General features: G+C 35.1%; 1 long non-coding RNA gene across 4 annotated transcripts in view; it reads right to left on the minus strand.

Annotated features, from left to right (window-relative positions):
- The window catches only part of LOC121071229, a 151,498-nt gene that overhangs the window by 118,389 nt on the left and 7,775 nt on the right, over nucleotides 1-25,334 (minus strand). For 3 of the 4 annotated variants that reach the window (XR_005820447.1, XR_005820448.1, XR_005820450.1), the window contains exons 3-5: nucleotides 23,374-23,435; nucleotides 3,115-3,265; nucleotides 1,915-1,978 (exon numbers count right to left, since the gene is read on the minus strand). This is a non-coding gene — a long non-coding RNA (uncharacterized LOC121071229). Of the gene's footprint in view, nucleotides 1-1,914; nucleotides 1,979-3,114; nucleotides 3,266-23,373; nucleotides 23,436-24,035; nucleotides 24,096-25,334 lie in introns of those variants that run through there. The other variant, XR_005820451.1, reaches the window with a different exon arrangement.

The following is a 25,334-nucleotide window of genomic DNA, read 5'->3' on the forward strand; positions in this document are numbered from 1 at the left end:
TTACCATTCTGTTGGTTCAACCTGATGTGCGTCAAAAAAATGTTGCTGGTTATGCCTACACTATTTTAATTCTAAGGTGCTCAAAAATATTACATAACCGACAATATTATTAGTAAATGTTTTCGTTTTACTGATGTGTCACATTTGCTTGCAGGACACCTGAAACTAGTTCAGAGCCCAGTGAAAGGACTGGATATTATTGTCGTAAAGACAAAAACACTGCAGCTTTACTCTTTAGCTAAACTTTTTCTTAGGTGGTGAACGTAAATAAAAACGAAGAAGCCTATATCATTATCTTCTATATCCCTTTTCAAATTTATATTTTCTTTACATACAGTTCTAAAGCACTGTTTCTCCAAACAGATACCACTTTATGCTAGCTTCTGTTTTAAGTTTTTTGATCTAATACTTACTATACTCATTTCATAAAATATCACTGTATCATTATTTGTGTCAGTAAATGTATTGAACATTATGGCTTTTCAAATTTTCAAAGAAAAAGATTAAAAACACGATGAACTTTATATATATCATTGAGGTGGTTTTTTTAAACATCTGCAACAGATGACACACAGAAAGCCTCTTGCCAGGGAACACAGAAGAGGCCCTGTGGTGTTTCCACACCCAGTCAATTAAAGGATTACTACTATTAAAAAACAAGACTTTCTTTGGGAACATAGATTTAAGCACATTATCTGAAATTGGTAGGGATCATCTTTGCTTGTAAAATGCCAGTAGACTTACTGACATCAAATATGGAACTAGGCACCTTTGAGATCAACATAAACTTGAGAGGTTTCTTTAACAAGACAAACCAGGTCCTATAGCAGTTTCTATCAGTGCAGAAATGTGATTCATATATTTCCCATTTGTCTCTTTATAGTACTAATAATGAGTAAATTCCTTCCATTTTTCTCTTTAACAACTAAGTACTTGTGTCCAGACTGAAAAATATATCTCATTTCTTGTGTCTAAGACAATTGTTTATGAAGAAAAGGATTCGCTTGCCTATTCAAAACTATCTTTGCAGAGCACAAAATAATTTTTTGTTGTAGTTTTTGTTTTACATAGGTCCAATACTAACACTAGTTAATAGAGTCCACTGGTTTTTATATCATGCAGGCCCTTAAGTGCTTTGGTAGGTAGATGACAGTAAGTTGATACAAAATAATTAAGACATGCTAGGAATACCACAAATACTGTGTGTATTACACAGTGAGTAATGAGACCTGCGTAGTTCTTATCATCATTGAGGACTGAAAAATAGCACAGAGTATATGAAGATACTATGGCAGACTTTCACATATTAAAAAAGACATCTTGGATTGCATCATGCACAAAGAACAAAAATACATGCATATATGTTCTTCAGGTCCAGACTCTAACTTAGTGACATCAACCTAATCTGCCATAACTCTTTTGGATTCAGTTTGACTAATGTGGCTCATAGATCAGCCAAACGCAAACGAAGATTGCTATGAAAGATGGTGCAATTTCTGTACACAACTACCTCTGGATTAAGTGCTCTTTTAGGGCTCTAACTGACTTAATTTACTTAAGCAGTATTGCAAAAGGTTATAAATATGGTTGGCATTTGGCATTTACCAGTCTATCATTCATTATTTCCTAACGAAGGTCACAACTGAGACTTATACATAAAAACAGCTTCAAGCAAAACATTTGGGCAGGAAAAGCATCAGAGACTTGTTCTACAAGCTTTATTTGAATGAATGACTCTCCTGCACTGCTTCTTGATTTCACTAACTTAAGTGCAGACTGCAATACGTTGTCATACAATTACTCCCATGGTATCTAGAAGGTAAGAGAAACTTGAAACAAAACAAACCATACCAAAACAAACAGATATGCTCTCACTAATGAAATCAGGCTTCAGTTGTTATTCATGCAACATACCTCTCTCAGCATAAAACGTGGAAAATAGCTGGTAAGGTCAAAAGTAGCTGTGGTCTGGATGCAGCTGTATTTTGAAAAGGAAAAAAAAAAAAAAAAGAGCAGATGGATACAATAAAGTAATTAAGCAGATTACAGTAATACAATTTTTTTTCATTTGATGAACAAATATTGGATTAGTTATGAGTCCTGCCATGAGAAGTGGCACTTGTAAGTTTGACTGTCGTAGGAAACATGTTCAACTATACCTGAAAAGCTTAGAAAATAAAGAAGCCAATTACAAAGTCTGGGACGTATTTAGAGCCATCTTTGAAATAATACTACCACTACAGAAGTACTAAAGATATACGTAGGCTTAAAATTATTAAAAAATAATGTGATCAGAATGATATGCATTTTACATAGAGAGATTAAACATACATCCCAGCATATATTATCATATATAAGTTCCTTGTAGAATATATTTCATCTTCATATATCGCATGACAGGGTCCTTCTACTCATTCTTTTTAAGTCTTTTTATCTTAATTAGAAAATATATAGTAAGGTCTTAGCTACAGAAATACACAGTATTTATGTGAGCTAAGCAGTTAAAGATCTTTAAGAAAGCTTACTGAAAGGAGAGGAATATAACACAAGTAAGAGGTGGGATTTAAAATTCTTCAATCAAGCACATTGTTGTAATATGTTTAATGCTCCTGATCACCTCCAGACAGACAAGATCTAAATAACATTTCAGGAGAGTTGCTGGTCCCGATCATACTGACTACAGGTGCTCATGCGAGATATACAGCATCAAAGGTTTCTGTGTAGACTATTCCACCTTATTTAGCAGATTAAAAAGTATTTAAATAGTGTTTTGACCTTGAAGCACACTTGCTGAGTATTAGATTTCTCTCTATTCCTAAATTTAGGTCTACGCTGCAGAAGATCACTGATTCTTTGGTAGGTACTGTAATGAGAAAGTCTCCTACTTTTACTAATAGGACAATTTTGGAAGTTTTTAATCTATAAATCAAACTCTTATTTACATAACTTATCAATCTGCACAGGCAAACTTCAGCAGTTGATAGTGATTACATTACCACACTATTACCTTCATCTAATCTAGGCTAAGCTTTAAGCAAATGTCTCATGTTTTTTTTTTTTTTTATCAGCAACATCATTTCTATAGCTAGAGCAGTATTTTACTACTTTACTAACCTTAACGAGGCTTTGTGAAGCACTTTTAGTCACCCCGCAAACTTTGCTTCCTAATTCATTCTCTATGAATTTAATCATGCACAATCTTTTGTTTTCTTCTTTTTTTTTTTTTTCTTTTAAGGTATTTGTTAACAAGAACCTGAAAAGTTACCTGTAAAAGATGAAGAAAACAAACATTATCTTCCCCTGTTAGTACAAAAATCAACCAAGTAGCAGTTAATCATTCTTTGTGCCAAACAGTCTTCAGTTAAGCAGTACAAAAAGCTGCCTCTCCTCCATCACCTGGAACTCATTATCTCATGCCCCCCTGCCATCACCTGTGGAACAAACTAAAGTTTAGTGCATATGGCCACTGCTGAATTTTAGAAATCAGGTAAGATGTCTCAGGGTAAGAAATGTGTTTCTCACAACGTTGCCCCAAGCATTTTCAGTGGAATGCAGTATCATCCTCTCATGAAAGAATGTGCATATAACCTCAAGCTTAACTGACCAAGAAGCACTGGTTCTTTACTTTTATTCAATTTGCTCATATTCACGGCAAATAGTCTTTGATACCATAACTTAAAATGATTTCTAACCTCTTTATTTTATCTCTTGCGAAGTACGATAACCTCTTTATCTAAAAAATTAGCTTACAATTAGATCTGTGGCAAATTCCCTCACAGATGGTCTTCTTTATCTTTTCAATGCCTTAACTGGATTTTTATTTTGTGGCGATCAAGCTCAATATAGGTCAATTTCACAAGAGCTCCCTCTTGCATTTATCATACTGTCTACAAAGGTAGTTTTCAATCCTGAATATATTTTAAGGAATATTTCTCAGAATACAATAAAACCTTGAAGCCTATTCTCAGACTGTATCTTTAAATGTTACAGACGTGGGAATATTTACAGGCAGCTTTAATACCACCATTTTTTATTGCCACGTTTTCCTTACTTTCTAATTTTATACAATACTACACTCATTCTTGGTCCAGTACTTATCTGCATATTTAAATTTCAGATTACTTTCCTATGGGCATTTGTTATCCCAGATCATTGACATATAATATTGTTATACATTTGCAAATTAAACACAAAATCTGCTGACTTAAAACTTGTACTTTTTATTCCCCTCTGCCACAGTATGATTAAGTATGATATTCTAAGCTTAGTTTCTGTGACTATCTTATCCAGACTAAACAGAAATCTCAGCTACATTTCTAAAGGTAATTTGAATACAATTGGGTCTTCAAAATTATATCAAAAGTGAAAGCTAAGATTTCCTGCATCAGGGCAATAGTTTCTTGGATCATGCTATCATTGATTAGAAATAGAAATAAGTACTTATGAAGTTGTCATTACCCTGTTTGGGTAATTTATTTGCAGTAGTTTTATAAATTATTTTGTGGTAGCAATTAGTGCAGTTATTTCTGACAAAATATTGTTGTTTTCTGTAAAAATGTAACCTCCCTTGTTATGCCTAAGAGTATGCAAGCAATTTCCTTCTCCCAGCTTGTAATGAAGACAGTAAGAAGGCTTTCACAGCAATCTAAGGCTATGAGTACTTCCTTACAAAAGCCTTCCATATTATCACTCCCATAGCTGTACAACATGCTAAATACTAATAGGATTAAGTTGGTATCAACTGTAACATGAACTAATGAACATGTAATAAAGTAGTTCAAAGCCACTGTGATGCGTTAAGTAGATAACTGTAGATAAGTTTCCCTTCCACTTGCTCATCACCTAAATATTTTGCCTCTTACAAAACAATGGGATTTCACAGGCAGGCAGAAACTGGGGGGAGAGACATAGAAAATTATGAAATTAGCAAATTACAGACAAACAATATAGGCTGCTTATACTTCTTTGGGAACATGATTAGTTGGCTATCTTCATTACTAGGCACCTCTAGATCTTTGTAAATATGACCCTAACACTCATTTTTCAGAAGAGGTTTATGCCAGAATCCACAAAAGGGCTTTGCTGTTTCTCCATTCAGCATTGCAATACCTAATTTTAAGGTATTAAGGTTCTGTAACATAATGGAAATCGACATTCTGAGACAGGCATCCAGGACCTGTACAAAATGCCTGGCCAAAATGAAACATCTTACAAAGAGATCATTGAGAACAGAAAATAAAGAAAAGCAGCTACCTACACCAGTCATTCAAAAAAAATATAGCAGAAGATAACTTGATACTTCATATCTAGCTCCATGCCTTGCATCTGAAATGAAAATCCACTCTCTTGGCACCGGGAACCTAAGCCAAGCCAAACTTTTCCCCACAGAAACAAAACACAAAGCAAAACCCGAGCAGACCAAGGAGTGCATGTAGGCACGTCAGCCCCACAAGTTTCTATCCTTTGTCCTGCTAGAGAAAAATCGACCAGGAGGGAGGGAGATCGATGTACAATATGTTAAAACCCATACGGGGCTTAGCTGCCAAGCTGCATGTCAGCACAGTGCACAGAAACTGATTGTGCATACAAAACTTTTTAGCTAACATGATATTAAAAAAAAAAAAAAAAAAGATAATATTTAGAGTTTTGGGGTGTCTGCTTTTTTTAAGGTGTTGCTAAGCAACAGTTTTGAGGATCTCGGAGGAATCTAATGTTAGCCTGAGGTACCCAAGTAGCAAGTAGATGCTTATGCCATACTGGCATGCTTAAGGAGAAAGACTGTAGCCATGCAGACATATCTGAAAAAAACTTCCTTGTAATTCTTACCACAAAAAAGAAAAAAAAAAAGAAAAAAAGAAAAAAGAATTCCCAATAGACTCTTACCATCAACTTACTGTCAAGAAAACTACATTAGATAGATTGATATGGACGAGACATTCAGTTACAACACTGTCCTGGTAAGCTTTAATAAAAGTAACATTGTAATGAACAAGTTGCACTTTTAACAACAATCATATTCACTTTAGTATTGGTTGAATTAGTGCCAGAGCTTCATTTGGTGGTAGCCAAGAATTCCCACATGCTTTTTAAAGTATTATGATAGGTTTGTACTGTTATTATACAGTCAAATGTAGTTTGACTATTTAATATATATTTACAGTAGAATTTAGAGATCCAATTAGGAAGGAATGAAAGGACAATGAGATAGTGCTGAAGAATTTTAGTTAATACTACGCATTAAATAGGATAGAGGGAAATTTAAAAATACTTGTTGGAAACACTTAAAAGGGCAATAAAGACTGGCATTACAGGTGCCATACAGTCACCAGTTCAAACATATAAGAGATGGTAAGGCGTGGTCTAGAAAGTTAAAGCAAATAATCCCACAGTACAAGAAAGCGAACAATGGAACATCAAAATAACAAGAAGAAAAATATTTTAAAATATATAAATGTTGCAAGGCAGTATTTGTTGTGACTAGAATGAAAATGACTGGAGTTGTCAAGACATGAAATGATAAGGGCCTGGGTGAGAGTTCTGGTCATGTGAACAATGAAAAAAGGCTGAATCAGACTGAGATTGAGTAGGAAGAATTACATCTACCATATTAGCAATAGCAAAACAAACAAACAAAAAAATTAAAAGACAACGAAGTGAAGTCTAGCATGGAATAACATGTATGATCACGTACATACAGCCCTGATAGCATGGCATTTAAGGTAAGAACATTTCACAGTGGGTTCTCATTTTCCTGATACTTTCAGCTTCCTAATGAGAACCTTAGGCCAGGCCGAGAATACAAATGAAGAGCTGGAAGGAGGCTATACAGCTGTATCTGCACCATACACACAGGTGTTTCCTAAGGAAACACTTTGATGTCACAGGACTGGTAGAAATATGGTCTTCATATTTACCTTTTCTTTCTTGAACTCCTTCCCATGTTGCTGACAAAAAAAATATCCATCATTACACTGATGAAGACCTCCAGTGCTGTGATGCAAACTTCTCCTAAAATTCTGACTTAGCCAGAACTTCAAGGTATGTTGATAATCATCCAATAGATCTTGGTACTTTGTTCTTGGTACTTTGTTCAATCTCACTTTAGAACCATTTCATAAAAACTTTCCAATTTGGAATGAAAGGAAGTCCTTCTGCCAAAATATTTAAGTACAGTAGACCTCAGAGAGTATCCTGTGTTCCCACCCATTCAGCAGTCGTTTCCAGAAGTATCGGTTAAAATAAAGGCAAGACGTCTGAAGATAACTGTGAAGTAATAAATAATGTACTTCATTTACTATGAATCTTCTTTCTAATGCTAGTACACAAGGTGCCTGACACAATATGTATGAAATCTTTTCAACCAATTTTAAAAGAAAAAAAATTGTAATCTTTTTCCTTCAGTAAGCAGAATTTCATACTCTATACAACAACAAAAAATTAATCCCTTTGTATAAAACTTGAAAGGATTAATAGAAAGGATTAACCTCTGTATCATTTTCAAAAGTCTATTCTATCTCCTTTTCTGACTAGAAAGCAGTATGCAATTCAAAAAAGTACCTTAATTCTTGACCAACTCTTAAAATGACTCAGTGTTGTCCCATGGATTTAACTGTTTCATAAGAACATGTTAGAAGTTGGAGGAATTAAAACTTTAATGTTAAAAAAAAAAAAAAAACAACAAAAAACTCTAAAGGCTGTCTTGTCATTGAAAACTACACTATTCTTCAAAAAGGAGCGATCTTTAGCGTTTTTCATAAATAAAACCATCGTGGTTCAGGGACATTTGTAAAATCTGTCTGAGGCTGAATGATTGCTGTCAGATTTTAACCTGACTTCCCTGCGTTAAGAAATGTGAAGGTAATTCCATATTATCTTTGCTTCTGTACAGAATACTGCACCAAACTCAAGTTTTGAGATGACTTTCACATCTAACCTGATTATAGGAATTATGCAAAGATCATGTTGAGTAACATGATAATGAGCTGGTCTTCAAGATCATTGAAAGATTGGTGGGAAAAGTTTAGCAACCATGGGGCATGCTGTTAATGAGAAATTTGAGGTTGTGAAATTTTAAAAAAGATGACGAGCCCCAAACTCTTATTCATAAGCTACACCAGCTGGACAGTCAGTGATGAGATATACTTTTCAAGCAAAAAGCAGGCTGCAGCACATCAAGATTTTCTGGAAAAGTTATGCAATCCAGTGGTACAGTAAACAATCAAGAGAAAATGAAAATAGAGGAAATGCATACATCAATCCACCTCAACAGAAACTGTCTGGCTCTTTAATTTCATTACGTTTAAATGTTTTCTTCATAAAATTAACAGCTTTATACTCTCCACATATGAAAATCCAACACATAAAATTTAAAAGAAAAAGGCATGACTTATTTAAACTAGTCAAGATTATTTTATGCCAATTAAAAAAGACTACCTGAATTATACCCATCCCTCCAAACTTTACACAAAAATGAAACCAAAATGTCACGCTGCCAAATGTTGTGACAGTGGGGATTTAAAAGTTACACCATAAAGCAGAGCAACTGACAGTAGCTACATCAATAAAATACATTGATGTTCTACTAGAGGACTAAGCTATTTGTTTCATTATGAAACACAATAGAATTAACATCATGTTGAACACACAAAATCCCCAGTACTTTCATCCAATCGTGAGAGAGACGGACTCCCAAGGACTGCAGTATTTTTCAGTAGCTGCCTCTTAATGACAGAAACAAGTGTGTAAACTGAGAAGTGGGTCTGATACAATTCAGAAACACTGTATGAGAACAGGCATTTAATTTAATCTGCAGACAATTACTGGTAAAGCTGCTTTGTGCGTTGGGTTTAATTCCTGGGCTGTGAAGTCATGCAATGGTGCTCAGCAGAGCAGAAAGGTGAACGACATCCTGTTAAGTGAAAGCAGAGAGGCCATTTTACATACAGCTCTATAAGCTGGCTAAAGCGGGTGCCTGTATCGCAAACAAAGAAGACTGCTTCACAGCCACATTCCCACCCAACTAACCAAAATCACAAGCCATGAAGTAACTTGACACAAACAATGGTTAAGCTTCTGACTTGTGGCTTGAAGCACATTTTTTGTCAGACTCTATCTGTGGACATAATTAATTGTTTGCTAGAGAATTTCTTGGCACAGCAGATAGCCTAGCACTTGAAAAACAAAATGCATTTCTACCCATTGTGAAATAGGTTTCAAAACAGTTTATTATCACTAGCCATTAAATTAAGGATACAATCATCTGAAAAAAAAGTGTTGCTTGAAAGTATGAGGAAGCCACTGGACACATGCCATTTCTGGGATGCTCATGAGGGAGTTACCTCTTAAAAATAAAATAGGAAACAGAACTGTTAACTATATAAATGTACATAACGTATCATTTATCAAGATTGCTCTAAGCCTTAAATTTCCATAATGATGTGCTGCAGCTGAGCCATGCCTGGTACCTGGAAAGCCCTAGTGCTCAGAAACAGAAAAAGGAAAAAGGGCCCATGATTGTAACAAGTACATTTGGAACTGAAGCACAAGTCAAGAGGTGCTTTATAATTTCAGGCTTGCATGCACATATAACCTGAGAATGTGGTAAAATGTATTTCAAAATATATTAAAAATATATAAATATATATATAATTATATACAAATATAATTATGGTGGCAAAGCCTAGATGATTTATTATGATTCTTATTTTTAACTTTCTGTAAAAAATATCTGGAATAATACATTTCTAGAGAAATTCTTTAAAACAATTTCAAGTCAATATTTTTTCAGTAAGTATAATTAATCTGAAACGTGTTCCAATAGTGAAGATCTGACTTTTTTTTTTTTTTGTGGCAGTAATCAATATATATGTGGTAGTGATACCACAGGATGAAATATATAGTTCTAGACTTGGCAAATTTTCTGCCTTTAAAAGGAATGCATCTGATGGTTGAGTCAGATATACAAGCCAACTAGAAAACTTCTGCTTTCATAAATGCAAAGAATAAGCTCCTATTCACTTGAGATAAAATATTTAAAACTTGTAAATGCAAACAGACACTTCAGCATGACAAAGTTTCACATAAGTCACATTCAGAAACTATTAAAAGCAATCAAAGGTTTCCCTCTAATCCTCAGAATAAAAGACTTGGCCAACCCCAAACAGTTAAAAATAATTCATGTTATTCTGGCTGTCACAGGCAGAATAAAGTCTTTCAAGATCAAATATAAAAGTTACTATGGAAATAATACTAATCTTCTTTTTCTTTTTCTTTTTTTTCTTTAATAAAAAATATCAAAAAGCACATCAGGCTATTCATTTTCAATCCATGTGTGAATGAGTAAAATTAGAGACATGGAAACATCTTCAGTGGTTTGGAACCCTGCATCCATACAACAGGAAAGTCATAAAATGCTCATATTTGGCTTTCTTAAAAATAAGTATCAGTTGGAATAAAAATGTTAGGCTACCCATACAAAAACTTAATCATAAAATTAATGAAATTACTTATTTTTATCAAAACATTTAATTGAGAAAATATATTTCCTATTTATGTATAGGATAAATGGGTTATAAATTGTATAGTATATATAACTGAGTTCCAGCTTTTCTATTCTTCAGTGCCTTCAACAGTATACTCAGATTTTAGAGTAAATATTAACTGTATGATTCACAGACACCTATTTAAATAACTGAAAAATATTCTACAACTATTTGAAAGGTTTGGCATTCCCCAGTCAGATGATATCATATTATGATTCTGTCATTTTTTCCTTTGTTTGGATGCCCATGTTTTCAAGACTGAGAATTTCCTCAATGAACTTATCTTAAAATACATAGAAGAATAACTTGAAAGTTCTTAAATGAAACTGCCAATTCTCCAAATACTGGTAAGTGGGATTTCCAGAACAAATTAAGTGACTTAGGAACAAAAATCTCCTCCATTAATCACCATGAAGTAAATTAGATTTGGAAGACAGAAACTGTCTACACAATTTCATATAATTCTACAATAATATTTCATGTTATTTAGGTGTAAATTAAATTCTAACATCCTGTCTTCCAGTAACATATAAAACTAGTTATGATGTTGTATTTCAGTTTACTTTACCAGTTCAAAGACAGACTCTACCATAAAGACAGTGAAGCTGGACAAGTTTCTAAGTACTATAATTTTTTTTTCCCACTAAAGGCAGTGTGTACATATACAAATACATGCACGTGCATACACCAACGGGTAGTTTCAATCACAAAGAAAGGAAACGGAAAAAGTTAATCACTGTATTTTAAAAGTACAGAAATGAGAAGACCAAAAGGAAATGAAGAGCGAAAAAATGATTCAGCACAAGACAGATTAATATACAATGCTGTAGCACCAATTGCAGGTAGATTTCAGCATTGATGCACCTTTGAAAACCAAAGTAACTAGTCAGTATTCAGGGGGACAGAGGCCAAAATAAGACATACTGGTAGCATAAATACTAATCACAGAAATAACCAGACTAAAACCAAAAAATTTTAAAAGTTACTCCTTTAGTGAATAAACAACAGGATTATTCAAGTTGCCAATCCTTTTCCCTAACTCAGGAATATCTCACATAAGGCAACATTCTTCATATTAACTTTCATTTATCTCACGCAAAGTCCACTTTGTCATTAGCTATTTTATTGTCTTGTTCCATGCAATATCCCTAACATGCTGAAGCAACAGCAGAAGAAAGAATGTCAAAGTAGAATCGACCAACATGAACTTCACCTTTTATTCCACCAATTGTGGAGAGTGCATCTTAACAGAATCGGTCCATTTCAGACTGACAGCTCATCCTATCCATAAATTATGGCACAGCAGAAACTGATGGACTTGCCCAGAAATGTGCAAGTACTACCAAACAGAGGAGAGTACACACACAGACTTTTTTTTTGTTGTTTTCATCAGCTGGTAAAGAATTGCCAGTTGGACATAATCGTTTCCCTTTATTTCATAAAACAAAAATCATAGTATCCAATCCAATATCACAGTATTTCTCTACAAAAACATTGTATTTGTTCATGAACGTACATGAAACAGAGACTGCTGTAAAACAACAAATCTCTAAGCAACTTACCACTCAAAAATGGACACCAGGAATTCTATCACAAGCTGAAAGCAATGCCAAATTGGGAAGCAGAAATGAAAATTCCACTTACCACTATTTGAAGAATAAACATATTCTTAAACTGATAGAAGGTGTGGCTGAGTAAAAATTGTGTGAGAAGATACTTCAGGAGCAAAAATTACAGATAGTCATGAACAAAGGATAACTGAAGGTGATATTCCAAGAACCTAAGGATCTTCCAGTTCATTTAAGCCCTTAGAAAGTAAGAAGCTGAACAGGGCATCTTGCATCTTGCCTTTTAAAAGGCAAGACTGAGTGGTGACCACAAGAAGTCAACAGTACCCTACACAGCCCCAGACCATTTCTGCTTGCCATGTTCTACTGAGGGTTGGAGTCTACCAACAAAGAATCCAAGAGAATAAATATAATGAACACTAGGTGATGTAGTTTTATAGAGAAAATGTTATTCTTCTGACGGAATTATAAATAAACCTCAATTAAACTTGTATAAACTACTGAATTTACTGCATTCAAAGGGACAGTTATGAAAACAAGTTTGGCATCTGAATAGTATGTGTATTGCAGAAGTACGATGAAAATTAATTCCCATGTTATGTCAAAAAGAAAGAAGATACATAAGACTTGAAGTAAAGTATGAAATTACATGGATTGCACAGCTTCAAATGTTTAACTCAAGTAAAAGCCAGCTTGCCAGCCAGAAAAAAAAGCACTTAGAGAAAACTTCTTTAGGTATAGTAGATTTATATTCTTTGTCTAGATACAGAATAAAACTAATATGTTTTATATCCTCAAGGGAACAAATTATTGCCTTCAGAAATAGCAGAAATATGTAGACAGAATTCTGATCTTTCTTGAAAATGTGAGAAGCTCTAAAACAGGAAGATGCAATTTTATTAGCAGTAGGACATCTAGTTTTCAAGACGTATGTACAGAGAGTCCTATTATAGAAATATTTGCATCTTTCACAAGAATAATTGACATTTTCCTATGACTGAGGACTAACCCATATTCTGTCATGTCTTTAAATCAACACTTGAGAAATCACTGATAGAAATCCAAGAAAAATCTACTTTAAGTATAGCTTGTATTAGGTTTAATGCAGTACAAAGTGAAATTGCTGTATTCACGAATAAACCCTGCAATTTCTATTTATTTAAGAAGCATTTCCAGGTTAAGTTAATTTGAAGAAGTGACTGAAAATTGGCTGGGCCATAAATTGTTGCTAGTAATTAAGTTTTTGCCCTGGTGGAGAGACCAATGAATTATATAATTCATTGTAGTACAAATCTTGGGAATTGTAAAAGAAACAGGGTCTCAGCGAGCTAATTGCTATAAAGTTCATTAGGTTATATGGCAATCTATCTGACAGAGAAAGAGAACATGAGAGGAAATGCTTGAGGCAATTCATATGGTTTGAAATTCCAAACAGGTAATATAAAGTATGCCAGATTAGAGGTGAAAGTAAATTGAATAAATCAACCAGAATTATTCATGGCTTCAAACATTTTTCATTCATTTACAATTTATATTAAAACATTTTGAACTATAAGTCAGGAACCAAAAATAAAAAAAAAATACATAGGGATATCTTTACTTACTTACTATGCAACTAACATTATAGTCAGGCTGGAGGAGGAAAGCTAAACAGTAAAGAGAAATGCATATCTTGTAATCTTCTCTGAGGAAAGAAAAACTGCTTCTGCTGAAACAGGGTAGGAATCATGACCATCTAGTCTGAGATAATGAGTACTTGTTACTGTCACAGAATTTCTAAGATTAAGAAGATAGGTAAGAAAGCTAGTTATGGAAAAGGTACTTTCATCATTCTGAGGCTACATGAAGCCCAGTGAGGGCAAGAATGATCTCATTCCTGTAAAAAAATCCCCAGTTCTTAAGGAGCCATCCAGTTCCTCCAGCTTGCTAAAGATTTGCTCAACTCACCTTCTATCATTCTGATAATATCAACCACATCTATCATAAGAAAATATTGAGTAATAACTATATAGTCACTTAAGAAACTTCTGGCACCTAATACGTAAGCAGACTAAGATTCTGGAAGCAGAGAAAACTGAGCAGAAATCGTTATTCTCTAATTATTCAATAGAGAATTCCTGATAGGAAACCACCATTTTTGTAAATCTAAGTATGTACTCTTTCACTATATAAATGACTTGCAAAATAAACTATTTTAACTGAAGGGGAAAATGCAAGCCTTCATACTTGCCAGTTATGATATGTTTTACTTTCTTTCATGCAACCACACATCACAGAAAAAGGAACCAATATTACACTAGTGTCAAGAGCATCCAATGAATGTGACTAAACCATACACATAACCTTTTGGCTTTTGTTGGCATTAGTATTAGCAATTTTTTTACTCCAAACACTTTAATAGTGCACTTTGTATCTAAACCTTTGAAGACCTTTGCAGTGAATACACAACAAATAAACAATTACTGTATTAAGTCTGTACAAGAAAAAGATTTAAAAAATGTATCAGATTCAATTCTCAAAATTGTTTTCAGAGAATTACAGCCCCAGCTTCATCTGTTCATCTGAATTATGCAGCAAGTTTACACTGACGAATAAACCTCGTGTTTATTAGCATTTAAAACAACTACAAATTAGCTCAAGATTCTATATTTATTTGGATCCATGTATACAGGTTTTAGTACAGTGCTATTTTGGCCTTCAGAATACAACTCCCTGTTGAAAAACAGGAAGCTGGAAGTTTTGACAGGTGAATTTGCCAAAGAACAGAGTTAATATTAGAAGTGTTTTTAAATTTTAGCTGGATGCTTTTGCTAACCTGATGTGAAGTAAAAATCAACGTTTGCATAAGAATTCTCAGTTTTGAGTCACGAAGGTCATATCTTGGGAACCAAAAGAACATGCCCTTTCAAAATGTTTGGCTTGCACTTGCAGGAACACAAATTCCATCAGTTTACACGGTTTTCAAGATTTGTCTTCCCACATAATAACACTGTTGAAGTGATCAGCTGGATCCTGTTCCACAGTTCTACAGGAAAACGTGGGTTCTGTGCCTGCAATGTATTAAGTTTCTTATTTGTTTCACATCATATAGGGGCTGTGTTCGCACCTCACAGATGCATATGTAATGTAAAGGGACTGGTATCAAAACACCGTATAACTGCATGAGTTTTGAATTCTGTGCCACAATTTGTGAAGGTTCTTTTCTTTCATTCTTTGTAATCTAGGCTTGCATTTAACCGATTCATCCATTATTATTATTTTTTTAATTTCAGAAAAAAATACCCTTAGTTCTTGGACTTTGTCAGCCATCCTTATTGTATGAATTTCAAGAGCAGAGATTAACACAGAGTCCATAAAAAGTAATTTGCTATTAGAAGGATATAAGTCACAATGTTAGCAATATTTTTATTTCTATTGGAAAACATAATAACTGGAAGGAATTATGGCAGTCATATGATTCTAACTTAGTAAATTTTATCTAGTAAAACAGCAAAGCAGTCAAAATTGCCCATACAGTTGACATAAACTGGTTCAAAAATGAGAGACACAAGGATCTGCACTGACAATGTTTTTGGAACAGAAATTCTGATTGAACAAACTTTCTTCCAACTTGTTGAAGAGGCAGCTGTTAGGTTCAGACAGACCCTATATGACCTGCAAAGCAAGTTTCACATCAAATATTGCATTCCTGACATACAATTTCAAATAAAAAACAAACAATTCTCTTAGTGTAGACATAGGTCAATATTGACTACCTATATTGCCTAAAACAGCACTTCTGCAACACAGCAGAATATTGATATTATTAGTCTCCAAAAGGTCGTTTTGCTTTTAATGTTAGTTGTTTAAGTATCTCTAGAATCCTTCTGCCTACCCCACCTCCAGACTGTGAATAAGATTACAGTTTCAGTTATTTTCGTTTCATGATATATTAAGCCAACTATGTTACTCTGTAGACATCAAGATCTTACCTAAGCACACTCCTACCATTTTTTTTAAAGTTTCCAAAAGACTTAAAAACAACAGTTGCAGATTTCTTATAAAATAAGGTTTACTACGTCAGAAGCTACTTACCATTAGCATGAATATTTTTTACTGGAGCATAAATATTAGCATTCTTTGATTACATGTTTCAATTAAATTACTGGAAAAAAAATAAAAATCAAATATCAACAATATCAACAAAAATATTAGACCTCATTGCTAAGAAGAGCCTACAATAATAAAGAAGCAATACTAAAGTATCAAAGCAAACAGTGAATCTCACTGTCTCCTCAGTTTGTCCTTCACCCACACATTCCCCTGCTCCCCAGGCCTGCTCTGTGATTGTTGGCCCTTCCCTTTACTCAAGCTGCAAACTCTTTGGGAAGAAGCTCAGCCTGTGCTCTAAAAAAAACCTCACCACAACAGCCCAGTTTACCCAAAATACAATGACTGAATGAAATCACTCTCAGTGAATGGCCTTTAAATCAGAATCCATACAGGAAATAAAAACTATGGCATTCCATTCCAATAAAGTTGTCAAGACAAACAGTGATTTTAATCTGTTTTATAGCTAATATAGCTAATATTTTACTAAATTGATAAAAATATGTGCTTCAGTTTAAAACATTTTATTTTAAACCTGAGAAGGCAAAACCAAACCAAAACAAAAAACAACTACTAAACTAAATGCTTTAGAAACTGAAGAGAAGCAGGCCACCTTTACAAGTAATTAATAAATAAATAAACTAGACACAAAGTGAACTTCAATAGTGAAAATGACAACTGTGTTTCAAGCATACGCTGAATAATCTAGTTAAATGCTTGAGTTCCTCTACCTGTGCTATTAAAACCCAGAAAGCATTTCCTTCCAAAGTGTTCATTAATTGCATAGCAGCAATGAAAGACCTATGCAGAAAATACACAAGTAGTTTCTGAATATTTGAGTAATTGATTTTAGGCGAACGTTAAACTATTATTATGACCAAATCTTTTGCAGACATCAGTTTTACACTTATTTCATTAACCGCACAATATAGATGCCTGTAAGTTACATGCAAGTGACTACACTGATGCAGTTCTGCCCCCTCCTGTTCGATTCAGCATATGCATGAGATTGCAGAGTATCTCAGCACAGCAACAACAAAATAGACAGACTCAGCATAGACCAATTTGATGGATGTTGCAGGACACTGAACTGTCCTGCAATAACTTCTCTGGATTCTGACCTGTCACTCATTAAGTATTTATGGATAGAAAAGGATCTTTCTAAACACAAGAGAAACAATCATATCATTGTGCAACAGAAGTAAACTGCAATTCTATTTTTGCTATTACTTTATTTGCAGAAAGATAAGCAATAATGCTTTATTTTATATTTCCTAAATATATACTTTTTTCACTTATTCAGATCTAAGATCTATTCAGATCTCTGTGTAACTTCTATAAATTCTTAGGTCACGAAAAACAGTTTTGGGAGACAACCACATGTTCAGATATCTGATAATTATCTCCTACTTAGGTAGGTTAAAAATTTGAAGTTTAATTTCATCTGATATTTTCTTTTATCTCAGCATGATGATACTACCTCGCCAGGTCTCCTTCTTTAAGATACCCCCAGTATGTGTTTCACAAAGTTTAGGCTTGCCACCCAAAACCAAAAATGCAAACATAAATATAAAAATGTCCCTCATGAGTCAGAAACCTTAATAAAAGATGCTAAACTCTCCTTCCTGGCTTTCAGGATAGCCTTTTCACCCTTTACCCCAAGAACCTGACTACATGAACAAGGAGGTATTGCAGATTGATTTGCACAATGTGTTCTAGCCAGCTCAAAATCAGCTCTAGCAAACAAGAAATTCATGGCGAAACTGCTAAGCACTGCTAAGCTATGTGAGCAACATGGAAAGTCATTTCCTTTAAGTGTTTTTAAGATAATTTGTGCAGGCTGAACAATGTTAATGGAATCTTGTAAGCATATTGTGGAAGAAAAAAAAAGAAAGCTTGTACTTTTCAAATTTTTCTATAACAAAAAAGATTTCCTTATTTTCTGCTCCTGTTCTTCTGAAAACAACCCTGAAAGGGATCATCATCAGGTTGTGGCCTCTCATGTCCATCAGAGAGGGGCTTACAGCCAAGTTTAGAATCTTAATAAGATTTCACAACAAAAGTACAGCTAACATCCCAAAAGTTGGCTTTCCAAACACTGAGAATAGCTGGACAAATGAGAAGAAGCAGGTCAGAACAAACATAAATCCCCATGGGCACCAAGAACAAAATTGTTCCAATTTAAAATGTAAATATTCTGGCATAAGCTTTATAAACAGCAAAACAGCTCTTCATGCAAACAATTTCATAGTATGGTCAGGAATTATGCATCCTGGCACAACCTAGTCAGGTCCAGATCCACAAATTCTGTTCCCTGGGCTCATAGCAGAACTGCCAGATTGGCTATGCATAATTATTATTGTTCCACACGTGTAAGAAATTATCATTGTCAATATCAATGATGTGCAAGCTTTATTTGACAATCTAACATCTGTATACATGTAACGGACCATTACGCTTTTGACCAGTGTGGAGTAGCCAGCACAATTACTATGCTAGAGTTTTGTTGTTCCATTTCTCAGTAATTCTTCATATGTGTACTTGGACAATGTTTCTGCTCAGAAGTGTTTAGATACCTTATATAACCATACAAATATCACTTTTCATACACTATATTTGAATATTACTAGTGTCCCCACACATCCCACCATGATACTATGAACACTGAACTCCAATGACATTTAAACATACCTTGAAGTAAAGAATGTTGCGTCATTGCTATTGCCTAACTTTTAAATGGATAGATTACCATGTGATACTTCCTTTTAGGTCTATTTCACCCATTAATATATTCCCTTCTCCTACAGCTTTCCTTTTACCATATGATACTTCCTTTTTGGTCCATTTCACCCATCAATATATTCCCTTCTCCTACAGCTTTCCTATTGAAACACCTAGTTATTTTATGCTTTGATATGATGACCATAGAAGGAGCTTATGCCTCTATTGATTTCATGATTCAGCAATTTTAATATCTCCAGCTAAAACAAAAGCTCCCAAAAGAAAGGAAAGGGGAAGTCTTCTCCTCCTCAGTTAGGATGATTCTACTGCCTTTGCTGCATGTTTTGTTGAAATAACTCTGTATAGGTGACAATAAAGTCTCATTCTTTTTCCCTGACAGAGGTTTGCTCCACTACTTAACAGGGTCACCTTCTGCAATTCCAGTCGGTGCTTCACTGTACAAAACCTTTTTAGCACACAAGATGTTTTCTTCCTACTAGACATTTATCTGTTTTTCTTTTGTCATTTCATCTTGCTTCTCTGCCCTCAGCTACTCACCAACTGCTCTATCCAGAGAAGATCCAGAAACCTCTCCTTGATACAGAGTTCTTCATCACTAGAGAATATAAGTGACAGCTACATAAGTATTTTAAAACACACACACACACACACACAAAAAAAAAAAAAAACACAACTGCTTTAGTCTTACCTAAAGAAAACTTCTCAGAAAAACATTGCTCCTTCTAGCTGCCTTCTCCTATTAAGGGTATATAACATCTCCGGTTCACTCACAGAAGATGTAATTCTCTGCACTTAATTTATTGGGAAGAATCCAGGTTTTGACCAGAGATGAGATGTGAAAGTCAGAAAGGACTTCCTGTCAGTCTTTTGTAAGAAAGACATATAGCATTTTGAGATCTGAAATTTCTAGTCTGATTTTGATGTGTCTACATTGGTATTCTCTGGCAAGTAGGCATGCTACTTATTTCCATTTTTCATATCTTTATAAATGAACAATAGTATACATACTAATAATTAATGCTTGCCTGTGACTACTTGATTACAGGATAGGTCTAAACCTGAATTGTTTGCTTTAAATCCACTGCCTTCCAAATCTATTGCAAATTTAAATCAATATTAAAAAGGAAAGAAAAAAGACCCTCCGGGTTCTTGAACAGAAACTTATCATTACAAAAAATATGACATAGTTGTAATGGTTGCAAAAGACTTAAGCGCTGAGTTACTGAAAATTAACTTTTGAAGTCTATATTGTAGTGTTAAAAACAATAGTATATATATAGTTTAATTTGTTAATTCTGTGCTTCTTACAGCAAAAAAGATATAATCGCTCTGCCTTTGGGGGTTAACAGAACCATTGTGACTGACTACTAGTAACCACGGAAATATAAAGAGCTAGTCAGAGACCAACATCAAATTAACAGAGGTGTTGAGAGACAGAAAATAGATATATGATAAATTTGCTAAACACGAGAGCCAGCTGAATCTGTACAAACTCCATTAACAGCTTAGAAAGCCAAGTCCACATAGCTTTTTGAATGCCTAAAAGCATACAGCATTTACTATGGCTCCTCTCTGTAAATAAAAGGAAATGCCTTTTAAAGTTAGTTTTAAAGCACTCAATGCAACTGAACTTGTTTAAAAGCAGAACCAAAATGAGGTAAAAATGGTTCACATGTCAATAGGAACAGTAACAATATTCATGAAAAGACTGAAAAAGGCCCAGCTGAAGAAGGGTTTTCTTAGAATACGATTATAGTTATGGAGATTATGCAACTGATGTGACATCTGAGTTAACTTGGATTAGCATCATCGAGAATGTTTTCTCGTCATCTGGAGAAAGCCCCCAGCTTAAATAGACACAAAAATATTTAAGACAAACAATCAATGATTATTTATTGACCAAACTATTTGCCTTGTAATGATAAGGCATGCGTGTATTTAACTGCTTTCTCAGTGACAGGCCAAAGGCCAAACCCACAAAACATTGTTTATGCAGCCACAATTACAGTCCTTAAATATAGACATCCTTTAAAAGAGACACCTTGGAAAAAAAGGAAAATATATATTCTTTGCTGTAATAAGGAAACTATGCCCAACAGCAGTAGAATCTTTTTTTTTTTCAGTAATACGTCTGGTTAAATCACATCTACTTAGAAAATACAATTACATATATACATAGCAAAAAAGATAAAACATATGGGCACATTACTTACATTACACAGGTATGCTGTAGCTCAAAAAAGCCAAAATGTGTCTGCATGATCAGTGCTAACCTTACCCAATGTGACCAAACAGATACTCTCTCACTCTCAAAACCTTAACACCATTTGACAAACTAATCCAAACCCCTCCTTCCTTGCTTTTCTTCTTCACTTTTAACTATCAGAATTAGAACTCTCTTTCAGTCCTCCTCCTGGCTTCAGGAACGCCAAAATCACCTCCAAAGCAGAAATATTTCTCCTGAAGCACAGTAATTTACATGCCTAGATGATCCAAATTGCAATACCACATTTCTTAAAGTGGGCTCAGCAGAGACTTGTACATAGGCTTTAAAATCATGCAGTGAAGGCATGTGGATCCACAAGGCTTAACATCCTTAAGGAAAACCTTTTTTGCCCTTAATATTCTGTAGGTCCTTAGGATTCTTTATAAGATGTAAGATACATCATCTTTACTTTCTCAGGGACAAGAAAAGAATGATTGATTGATTTTGCAGGCTTTTATGATAAACATTATTTTCATGTCTTTGTCCATTTGTCTTCCTGTTTTCTACAGAATAAACACATAGACCTTTAGGTCAATGAATATAATGCAGATTTCTGTTGGCATGACTATAATGACCAGGGCTGTAAATAGTTGAAACATCATTTCAATGCAATTCTACTGGTGGTTATACTTGGGGAAAAAAAAAAAAGTGCTTTAGACAAGAGGCTGGGAGTCCCAGACAAAACACATTATGATTGGGACCAATTGTGTGCCAAAACCAAAGAGATGGACGGTGTTAGCTGAATTAATGAAATACACTTTTCCTGAGAAACAGGGAATGACCTGCTGCTTCACCATACGACCATCTGTTTTCCCCATTTGCCATCATTTTAAATTTAGGAATGAAAATGAAGATACTGCTTGGACAATGCTTTCTAGCAACTTCTTGTTCATCTTGCTTAAATCTTCAGTTTTGGAGCAAACGTTCAGTTAAGGGTACATTTAAACTATATTAATTATTTTGAATTTCATTATTATGTCTATTGAAATCTCCAACGTCTATACACAAACTGTAACATTTTAATGAGGAACCAGGATAAAATCTGAAGAAATCCCATTGTTACATTCTTCAAATGAGTTATACAAATAAAATCCTATGGACTACGGGCTTTCAATAAAATAGTGGTTTCTAAGTGCCTAAATTATTTTTGAAATTGGAACAGGTTTCTATGCTGTTTAAACATTTTCAAAAATACTCTTTGTCTATTTTGCTGGTGTCTGGCATAATAGAACCCACTCCTAATGAGAGTTACTACTGCACTATACTAATTACTGTAATACTAGTAATATATTAGAAATATTACACAAAAATATGGTTTATTACAAAATCCAAATGGACTCCACAGGGTTTCATAAGATATAATTTATAGCAGAATGCATTTCTAGTATTCCAAGTGAATATTGGCTGCAGTTCATATTTCCATTTTGTGTGTGATGAAAGATTTTTTGAGTAGTATTTGGGAACTCACTAATTCAATATTCGTGAGAAATACCAAGTGCAATATGCAGAAATGTTTGCAGAGACGCTAAAATATAGAAGTCGTTTTTTTCATTAGTGGCAGAAACTTTACATTACCTAATTAATATAATTTCTGATTATCTTAAATGCTTATTTGTGGCACTTTAGCCTTTTATCCTCTGAACCTCAAGCTAGTATCTAATACCACAAGGAAAAAACAATAGCATGAAAAAAGAATTAGGTGTACCACAAAAGAACCCTGGCAAAAAAAGAAGAAAAAAAAAAAGGCATGACAATGATTTGTATTTTTATCCTGTATTTTAGTGGTGAACCTAAAGAGACTAAAAATATTTAAAAATATGCTTTGAAGCAATACCCAAAGTAAAATAATATTATCCCCATTTAATTAAAAATAAACAAAAGGTCAGAGACCCAGATCCAGAAATGTTTAAGTAAATAATTCACTTTAAAAAGAAATAAGGATTTAGTCCGAAGTAACTTCATGAGTCTGTGGTAGATCTCTTATACTCTCCTTCTGTGAGATTGTTCTGTAACTTTTAGCATGGATAATGAATATTTTCTCAGCAAATAGGTATGTACTACTAAATCACAAAAGCAGTGCATTGACAAGCTAGGAACACTGGCAATATTTAAGCCCTTTTGTGGACTGCATTTCATTACTCACTAATAACTTGATCTGCGTACTTACAGATACTGTGTTCAGCTTGAACAATAGCTTTGCATCCAGTTCACAACACAACACATAAAAACCTGGAAAATAAAAACAAACACAAACACTTTTTTTCATCCAAAGACCTGATCCAAAGATCACTTAAGAGAGTCTATCAAATGACTTAATGAAATGTAGATCAGATCTGTAAAAAGCAGACATTCAATTCATGATTTTGGCAAAGTGTATGCTGTCATGAGTATATTTATCCACCCTTACTAATCTTTTCATGCTTGGCATTTATACTTGCAGTATACACTCAGTTATTTTTTTCAGAAAGATTTTGAAGTCATGTAACCAACTACTGATATTAAAGCATAAACAATATCTTAGGGAATAGTCATTAAAACTGAAGTAAAAAGAGCCTGCTGAAACTTTACTTAGAGCAGTTATATTGTATTTAAGTAAAATTATACTATGGATGGTGTAGGTCGTATTTACGACAGGTGTAGCATTTTCCAAGACAAAATTAAAAGAATTATGTAGGAAAAAGCCGCGAAATCGTCAGCGCTTGTTCTTGTCGGGGACTTCAACTTCCCAGACATATCCTGGAAGCACAACACAGCCCAGAGAAAGCAGTCAAAGAGGTTTCTGAAGAACGTGGAAGATAGCTTCCTGATGCAGCTGGTTAGAGAGCCTACCAGTGGAGGTGCCCCGCTAGACCTTCTGTTCACAGTGACGGACTGGTGGGAGATGTGGTAGTCGAGAGCTGTCTTGGGCAGAGTGACCACGAAATGGTTCAGTTCTCTATTCTTGGCGAAGTCAGCAAGGGGACCAGTAAAACCGCTGTCTTGGACTTTCGGAGGGCTGACTTCAAGCTGTTCAGGACACTGGTTGGCAGAGTCCCTTGGGAGGAGGTTCTGAAGGGCAGAGGAGTCCAGGAAGGCTGGGCACTCTTCAAGAAGGAAATCTTAATGGCTCAGGAGCGGTCTGTTCCCACGTGCCCAAAGACGAGCCGGCGCGGAACTAGACCGGCCTGGCTGAACAGAGAGTTGTGGCTCGAGCTTAGGAGAAAAAGGAGGGTTTATAATCTTTGGAAAAGAGGGCGGGCTACTCAAGAGGACTATAAGGATGTTGCGAGGCTGTGCAGGGATAAAATTAGAAAGGCCAAAGCTCATCTGGAGCTCAATCTGGCTACTGCCGTTAAAGATAACAAAAAAAGTTTTTACAAATACATCAACACAAAAAGGAGGACTAAGGAGAATCTCCATCCTTTACTGGATGCGGGGGGAAACTTAGTTACAAAAGATGAGGAAAAGGCTGAGGTACTCAATGCCTTCTTTGCCTCAGTCTTTAGCGGCAAGACCAGTTGTTCTCTGGATACCCGGTACCCTGAGCTGGTGGAAGGAGATGGGGAGCAGGATGTGGCCCTCACTATCCACGAGGAAATGGTTGGCGACCTGCTACAGCACTTGGATGTACACAAGTCAATGGGGCCGGATGGGATCCACCCGAGGGTACTGAGCGAACTGGCGGAGGAGCTGGCCAAGCCGCTTTCCATCATTTATTGGCAGTCCTGGCTATCAGGGGAGGTCCCAGTCGACTGGTGGCTAGCAAATGTGACACCCATCTACAAGAAGGGCCGGAGGGTAGACCTGGGGAACTATAGGCCTGTTAGTTTGACCTCAGTGCCAGGGAAGCTCATGGAGCAGATTATCTTGAATGTCGTCACATGGCACTTGAAGGGCAACCAGGCGATCAGGCCCAGTCAGCATGGGTTTATGAAAGGTAGGTCCTGCTTGACGAACCTGATCTCCTTCTATGACCAAGTGACGCGCCTGGTGGATGAGGGGAAGGCTGTGGATGTGATCTACCTTGACTTCAGTAAGGCTTTTGACACCGTTTCCCACAACATTCTCCTCGAGAAACTGGCTGCTCGTGGCTTGGACTGGCATACGCTTCGTTGGGTTAAAAACTGTCTGGATGGCCGGGCCCAAAGA

This window comes from Cygnus olor, chromosome 5, assembly GCF_009769625.2.
Source record: "Cygnus olor isolate bCygOlo1 chromosome 5, bCygOlo1.pri.v2, whole genome shotgun sequence".
Lineage (NCBI taxonomy): Eukaryota > Metazoa > Chordata > Aves > Anseriformes > Anatidae > Cygnus > Cygnus olor.